The 8,513-nt window shown below is 44.1% G+C and overlaps 1 protein-coding gene across 1 annotated transcript in view; it reads right to left on the reverse strand.

Moving 5' to 3' along the window:
* LZTS2 (leucine zipper tumor suppressor 2) overlaps positions 1 to 6,335 on the reverse strand; it is a 131,155-nt gene extending 124,820 nt beyond the window's left edge. The window contains exon 1 of the mRNA XM_018553429.1: positions 6,293 to 6,335. The gene's annotated coding sequence lies outside the window, so the exon portion shown is untranslated. The remainder of the gene's footprint in view (positions 1 to 6,292) is intronic.
* Positions 6,336 to 8,513: the final 2,178 nt, after the last annotated feature.

An 8,513-nucleotide genomic window follows, 5' to 3' on the forward strand; every position in this document is an offset into this window, starting at 1 on the left:
GTAAAGCACTGTGCAAACTGTTGGCACTATATAAATCCTGATTATTATTATTAATGTGCCCTACCGGTGACCTGAGTTTTTCCGGTGCAGAAAAATCCAGGTCAACGCTATAGTGTGAATGGGCCATTACAGTTCTGAGTCTGCTGGGGCTGCAGTCACAGAGCTTTTGGATGTCTTCACAATGTAGGCTTTTACATGTAGATAATTAGGAGGTGCACCAAAATGTAAAATTTCAAAAACGAAACCGTAATTTTAAAAAATGTCAGGTCGAAACCAAAAAAAAAATGTATTTTAACTTTTTCAAATATTTTATTTCTATTTATTTTTTATAAACTTTTTAATTTTTATTAAATATTTGTATTTTTTACTTTACTTTTAGGGGCTTTGGAGAAATAATGGGGGTCTAAACAGAGCCCTGATATTTCCCTTTTAAAATAGAAAAAGAGATTGAGGATGAGGACACAAAGCCCTCAATCTCTTTTTCTGCAGCCCCTTTTATCAATGAACAGGTATCCTCTATGCTGAGTGTTCCTGTTCATTCATAACATGAGAACATAGTGTGGGGAATTTATCAAAACTGGAGCAGACCGAATCTAGAGCAGTTGCCCATGGCAATCAATCAGCTTCCATCTTCAGTTTGTTCAGTTTAGATATGAAAATGAAAGAGAGAGGCTGATTGGTTGCCATGTACAGCTGCTCCAGATTTTGTCTGCTCCAATTTAGATAAATTCCCCCCAGTGTGTTTACTATAATAACAATCATGAATGAACAGGAGGTGATGTAGATCACTTCCCATTCATTCACAATTGAGGATATAGTAACCATATTATGTCCTCAATTATTTACAAACACTCAGCAATTACTGATCGCTGAGGGTTTCTACTCACTCTCCTGACTGACACGCTGTCACAGGAGGTTGAGCCCACACTCCACGCTGCGATAGGAGGTTGAGCGGTGTGGGAGAGGAGACGCCGGCTGCTCACAGCGCTCTCCTCCCGCAACGCTCGGCTGCCTGTGACAGTTTCTCTCCTCCACGCTAGGACACAGCGCAGCGCCCAATGGGAAGGAGAGAAAGAACGGATGCACCGCTGTATCGGCCAGGAAATGGCACTTTCGGCATTATGCCAAAAGTGCCATTTTCGGCAGATATGAGAAGAGATTTTTGGAAATGGCCTGGCAACAGGGCCTCTAAGATTTCACTAATGATAAGACAGGGGAGGCCTAGGCGTGATCCTACTGAAATCGTTCAGGAAATACTGCCTAAGGATATACTTACATTGGATATACTGGACAAAAGTGAGGTAAATTCCCCAAGTCCAGAGCAGGAACAATAGGACATATTGACACGTCAGGCTTATCTCGTTCCTCCAGTCTAACATAGGCCAGTCAGAGTACACTGGCAGTTGGATGGGGACAAACTGTCCAGCAATTACATGCAAACTAGGACATTGTATTGAAGCTTTTTAACAAATCAATGGAGGCAAAAGTTGAAAAAACAAAAGCCAAGTCCTGCACTAGATAACGCAAACATCCTTCTTCTACAGTTATTGTTAGTAAACAAAGCAAAGTATGAAAGATAACAAACATGTATTAGTCATCAGCTCTATTCTTGCAGCTTCAGCCACTTCAGCACAGTGATACCATAAGGAAGTGGATTGAATGTTATCTATGAGGGAAGAATACACTGCGACGGAACAGACACATTTCTTGCTAGTTCACAATAATCATCAATGGCAGATGTTTGCATTGAGCTCTGAAAATGATTTCAAGTGTCAGAGGCCCAGTGTAAATTTGCACCACCCAATGTGCATAATGGTTAGGGAATTCTTGCATAGCCACACATTACTTTTAATGCCAAAAGATTATCTTTAAACGATAACGGAAAAACAGAAAGACTAAAGCTGGTCATATGCAACTCAAATTTTGGAGGATTCCTGCTGAAGTAGCTAAAATGTGAGCCATGGGTGGCCATGTTGGCACCTCCTGGCTTCACAAAAGTCAACTGAAAAAAATTGAAGGTGGCAGGTGGAAAAAAGTTGGCCAAATAGACAGCTGGCACCTCAATCAACCTTTGTCGGAGGGACCTGGTGGAAAGCTGTTGGCCAAACAGTGACTACAGCCAATCAGAATCAGTCTCCATTCAAAAGGTTGAGGGCCTGTTCACACGACGTCCGTGTTCTATGCTGACCTGATCCGTACGCTCCTGCACTAAACATGCATCCCAATGTATCCCTATGTGTTTTATGGGCTACAGTTCTCACGTGCACAGTCCGTTCAGGTTACGACAGAAAAAATACTGCATGTCACATTTTGTACGGTCAGGAAACGGAGCGTACGGATCAGGTCAGCACAGAAACCGGACGTCGTGTGAACAGGCCCTAAAGCCTAACTCCAGCCAATTGTTTTTTTATATTATTTTAGATAGTGTTGAGTTAAACTTTGAGTCAGGTTCTTGTTTCTGTCTGTGACCCTATTGGAGAGACCTCACTTCCTGTCTGCTGGTACAAGAAATGGGGAGTGTAGTCACTGGGACAGGAAGACAAGGGCTAAACCTTCTCCGCTGTACTAGAATCGCAGGGTGCTTCACCCCACAGCTTTTTTTTTTTTTTAATTGGCACAGCTGTGTGGCCACAGGATTTATGAATGGAGAGGGACTTGATCTCAATAGAGCACAAATGCGGTGATGTCACCACTCTTGTACGTTATGGATTACTTCCTCCAGGCCTATAACAGAAGGTCCATACCTCTGTGTGAACTTGGGGCTGGAGAAACAGTCTACAGGAGCCTGGCCATTGCACCTGCAATCCACTGATCACAGTTGCAATGCTTTGTAGGCTTCAATGCAAAAATAATAAATACTCATTTGGTTTTCTTTCATATTTGTATTTATTAACTTTTTTCCAAATGGTGGACTATGCCTTTACATTAGGTTTTGACTTTAGATGCACTTTGAATGTCAGTTGCATACAAAACAATATCCACATCTAAGTGACTAAGTGGTATAAAACATGAACACTTCAACTGTGTCATGATCCTAAACGTGCTGAAAACGTGCTTGGCCCTGGCAATCCAGAGGTTAAAGAGCATGGACTTCAGATGGCGTCACATTGTTTAGCATGTCATTAAACATGTCACTGTCACCTATTCATAGCGCTTTGCTGAAAATGACATGTCTTGTTCACTATGCAGTCCATAATAGAAGTCACCAGCACTCGATGGTATGTGCAAGAAGTAAAGCACTTTTTATTAAATCGCCACATGCGTCAAACAGCCAACGTTTCGGGGCCATGCAGGGTCCCTTCTTCTGGGCGACATAGTGGCCCAGGCTCCTGTAGACTGTTTCTCCAGCCCAAAGTTCATACAGAGGTATGGACCTTCAGTTATAGGGCTGACACTAGTGACTAAGTCGCCCAGAAGAAGGGACCCTGCGTGGCCCCAAAACGTTGGCTGTTTGACGCATGTGACAATTGAATAAAAAGTGCTTTACTTCTTGCACATATCATCGAGTGCTGGTGACTTCTATTATGGACTGTATCCGACACGGCGCCCTGCGTGTTGTCACTTCAAGCACCAACCTCTTACTCAAGGTCTGTACGCTGCATGGAGTGCAGGTGATTTCGTATTATCGATTGTTCACTATGCAAACTCAGCCTGTAGATCTGATGCTTCATAAAAGTGTGCGTACTGCAGATATGTACTGCATGCGATTGGTTAAATAAGACTATGCAAGGGTCAAATTATTATTATTATACAGGATTTGTATAGCGCCAGCAGTTTGCGCAGCGCTTTACAATATAAGGAAGACATTACAATCACAATTCAAGACAAGATGGTAAGGAGGGCCCTGCCCGTGAGGGCTTACAATCTAAAAGATTGCAGGATTCTATATATAAATCTGCACTTGGAAGCTTTATTCCTACTTCCTGTCTATTATACTGATGGTAGAAAACAATTACCATCCTTCCCATGTGAAAGCTATCAGACAGAACAGGAAGTTATATAAAATCATCCCATGTCTTGTCGATTTGACAGCTATCAGACAGAACAGGAAATATTAGTAAATCGCACCACTTCCTGTCTATTTGACAGCTATCAGACAGAACAGGAAGTTATATAAAATCACCCCATGTCTTGGCTATTTGACAGGTATCAGGCAGAACAGAAAATAATAGTAAATCTCCCCATTATATCTTTTTGTTAGGGGTCAACACAGAACAGGAAGTAAAGGAAAAATCACTCCTCTTTATGTCTTGCTGACAGGTGTCAGAGAAAAAAAGGAACTAGGGAAAAATCACCCCACTTCTTGTCTATTTGACAGGTGTCAGACAGAACAGGAAATCTGTAGGATCCCCTCCCCCCCAAAACAGACACGGACAGCAAAAAACACATTTTGCAGTACAGTGAGGAAAGTTTAAAATCTCCAACAGGCTTTTATTGCGGTCTGTGTCCCCATGAGCAATATTTCTCCTTACTACCTGGTGATGGGTGTCAGACATAGCAGAAAGAAGAGAGAAATCTCATTTAAAGGGGGGAACAGACAACATTTAAAGCCCAACTCCAGTCCGCCCCCAACTTAATTTTTTATAAATTATGTTTTTTTTCAGCTTTCAGTCAGCCATTTAACATTCCAGGGTCCTTCCTCTTCTCCAGCAGCTACCATCCTCAAAAGGTGCAGAGAACAGCACTGACATCTGCACCATTCTCTGCAACACTGTACTGTAAGCATAGGGTCCCATGATGACGCACCCCCAGGAGGCGTGTCCGTGACACCCTGGTCTAAACAGATCAGGTCTGGACCATTACAGTGGTGACAGTGTGCAGGGGACATCACCGGGGAGCAGGTTATTATTGCAGCAAAAGCGGTTTTATTTAATGTTGACTGGTGCTGAGATACTAATGAATAGACCTGATCTGGGCTTTATAACCCGACAGAAGTTCTAACCCTTCCTTGTTAAAAAAAAAGCTTTGCCTGGAGTTGTGCTTTAATGCCACGGTGGAACCGTCAACCCTCACAGACACCGCATTATACAGAGTCTACAAGAATAACGTGAACATTTTCCATCGGTCACAACAGATTCTTTCCTTATGGAAATGTAAAAACCTAGATCAACAATAAAAAAGGAGGAGAAATCAGAGCAAGAGAATAAAGACATAACACAGGGCCATGCATTGGCCCCACGCACAAGGCGCGTATATTTGGCAGATAAAAATCCATTCTCAGCACAAAATAAATAGTTTGCTCTTAATGAAACGGCTGTAAATTAAGAATGAAGATCTCTCCTGCACTCTGTCTGCCATGAATTAACCACCTCCCGTCCGCAGCCGTTGGTAGACGGCCGGACGGGAGTCTTGTAGGGGCGGGAGGGCGTCTTGAGACGTCCTGCCCCTCCCCCGGCTCGTGAGCGTATCGCGCTCGCTCACGAGCGCGGTAACTGTGCCCGCACTGTCCATAGGACAATTTGTGCACACTCAGCAACACTGGCCACAGAAACACAGCTACAAGGCAGACGTGACCCCGGCTACAGCAAAACTTACTGAATTACAAACTCAAAGCCTTTCATTCACCCCACCGCCAGCACTTCAGTACATGGAAATAAAAAGCGGTTTGCTCAATTTGGAGTCTCTGATTTTAATTATGATATTTTTATCTCACAAGCGTACGCTTAGAATGATAATGTATTTATTGAACGTACTGGGGCTGACTTATGAAAACTTAGGGGGATGCTGACGGGATCGGCCAATCAGGCGTCAGCTTTCATCCTGCAACTGGCACAAGCAAACTGATACCTGGATCGTGATTGGCAGTTCCACTTTCCTGGTTTCCAGTTTTTATAGGAACACAGGTCTTAAAAGTGTATTTATTTTATGGATAACACATGTTTAGAAGCACTATTAGCATGCAGTTTGTATCAATAAGAAGACTGTCTTCCCTTTACAAAAATGCCACAATTATATGTATTCACATCTTTTTGAGAAGACATTACACAAGGTATACATCTGAAGAAAAAGTAAATCATATTCAGCATAGGGGACACAGGAAAGTGCAAAAGCAAACAACACAGAAGAGAAGAGAGGGATGGCAAGTTAAAGGCTCGCTGCTGCAGAACCTCTTGGAAGAACAGGATCCAAGAGCAGCGATCGCCCTTTATTATGCTGACCTCTGCACTTGCAAAGATGTTTTTAACTGCCCCCGGCTGCTCCTCATGTGCAGTTCATTAGAAAGTCAGGCTAATCTAGGAAACTCTGATGCGGAGCTCCCCGGATAGCAGGCAGGAAGGAATCAAACACTTACATAGCAGGAGGTCACTTCCCAGAGCTGGAGACCGAGTCCCGGAGCAATGCTAATCCAACTAAATCCCCGCACAGGTCCCCCGTCCGGTGTCCCCAGGAGCTCACACTTCCCTCCGCTCTCCTCTCTGCCTGCGCTGCTGCAGGGACAAGCGCAGCACACAACCCCCTGTCTCCTCCCCACTGGCTGAGCCACCGGACACGCCCCCTCCCGGGGAGTCAGGCTGCTGTTAGAGGGAGGCGGACGTCCAGCGGAGGGGCCCAGCAGGGTCTGGGCGACCGGCGACTCCAATATAAGAAGTCCTTCCAGTTCAACAATTCCTAATACAATAAACAAAATTCCAGCAAAAATCAGGATGACTGTGTATCAAGCTGGCCACACCTGAGGGCAAGGCAATGCGTTCCTAGGGATGACTTTTAACCTGATGACTTTTTTATTTTTTTTTAAATCATGATTTTCAGTTCTACTATTTTAGATAGTATGGACTATAATTGCCACTTGTGGGATACTCCTAAATTTGGAAGATATATCCCTAGAAATGTTTCTGTTGTTTTGACTGGGAAAACTGACCCACTGCTGAGAGTTTAAAGTGTATGTCCACCGAAACCTATTTTTCTTAGTTTTGGATACAATGGGAATTGAATTGAACCCCTGTCTGTTGTTTACTGCTGTCCGGAGCTCTGTTAGACTCCATCCACAGGGGGAGGCCTGCGCGAATCTAGCTAACGCTGCATGCACACACTGTGTGGCCAGCAGAGGTAGTTGGTACTCATTTGCTGGTGCCCCTGCAGTTCATATGTAATCGCTCGTCCAAGTGATCACAGCCAAATAGGGCATCTTGCGTCCAGGAACGGCTATTCTGCAGATTTTCTGGACGCACACAAACTGGTTGCAGCTAAACAGTCAGTGTGTGTGCAGCCATACCCAGATAGCAGGCAATTGAGCAGCAAGTTTAAAAATGACTTGCTAAACTGTTGCATTGCTAGTCTCCAGATCAACGTGCTTTGCAAAAGTGCTGTACACTTGCAGAGCTCTTGCTAAAGGTGCCCATACACTGCTCGATTCTCGTACGAGAATCGCGGGAAATCCCACGATCGTACGAGAATCGAGCGGTGTGAACGGAGACGTGCGACCATTTCTACTGTACGGTCGCACGTCTTTTGTCTAAAGAGCACGCTAGAAAACCAGCCGAAAATCGTACGATTTTCGGCTGGTTTGAACGGTGCTCCGGAGACAAATGCCGAAAGGGCCGGTGTGCGCACCCGCACACTGCCCATTCAGCATTGCGGGCTGGCGATGATCGAGATTACGATCTGCCTGTCCAAGATGGGCAGATCGTACGTTTTTTAAATCACTTTACAACCATCGCAAGACTAAGGTCTTGCGATGGTTGTACAGTGTATGGCCACCTTAAGACCTGCAGGACTCTTGCTGTGGACTTGCTAAGCAAATTTGCTACAAATTCAAAAAGTGTCAACTAGAACTTGTGCTACAAGTGTTCTGCAAGTCTACAACTTGCCAGGAATGTGTGCAGCAAGTTAACAAGAATTACAATTTAACCCTGCCACAAGGTTTTGGCAAGTTATGCTTGCCATCTGGGATAGGCAGTGAGGCGACCAGAAGCAATGTATTTAGCCACAGATCACCCATCTGAATGAGGCCTTAGAATTCCCCTCAATTGACAATATTTCACCAGACAGGAAGTGAGGGAAGATTTCCAACAGCAACATGGACAGAAATTAAAAAAAAACTTTGGTAGAGTAGGAAAAGGCTAGAACCCCTGGGGACGCATTTATATTTATGTGCCCCCGTTGTAGATTTTGCCTCACTTTCTGTGTGGAAAAACCGCTGTCAGCAGGACAGGAAGTGAGGGGAAATCACTAATGGAGTCCCCGATTGCAGTAAAAAACAGACCGGGGTTCTAATCCTTCTTAATGCTATCTAAAACTAAAAGGTGTTTTGGCTTGACATGCACTTTAAAGAAAACCTGGCACGAGAGAGATATGTTACCTTGAAACAAGTGGCTATCATGATAATCCCCTGGCTTCTATAATTTTAAAGTCTTCAACCTAAAGTTCTGACTTCACTTGCTGTACACTTATTCCAGGGCAGCAGCTCAGAAAGCTTTGAAGCCACACTGCCAGAGGGTTAGCATTTTCAGAATGTGGTCTAGTGTTGATGTAACCTTCCATGCCCCAACAGTATAAAAGTTGGTGTTTGTGGA

This window comes from Nanorana parkeri, unplaced genomic scaffold (assembly GCF_000935625.1).
Source record: "Nanorana parkeri isolate BGI_ZX_2015 unplaced genomic scaffold, ASM93562v1 scaffold119, whole genome shotgun sequence".
NCBI lineage: Eukaryota > Metazoa > Chordata > Amphibia > Anura > Dicroglossidae > Nanorana > Nanorana parkeri.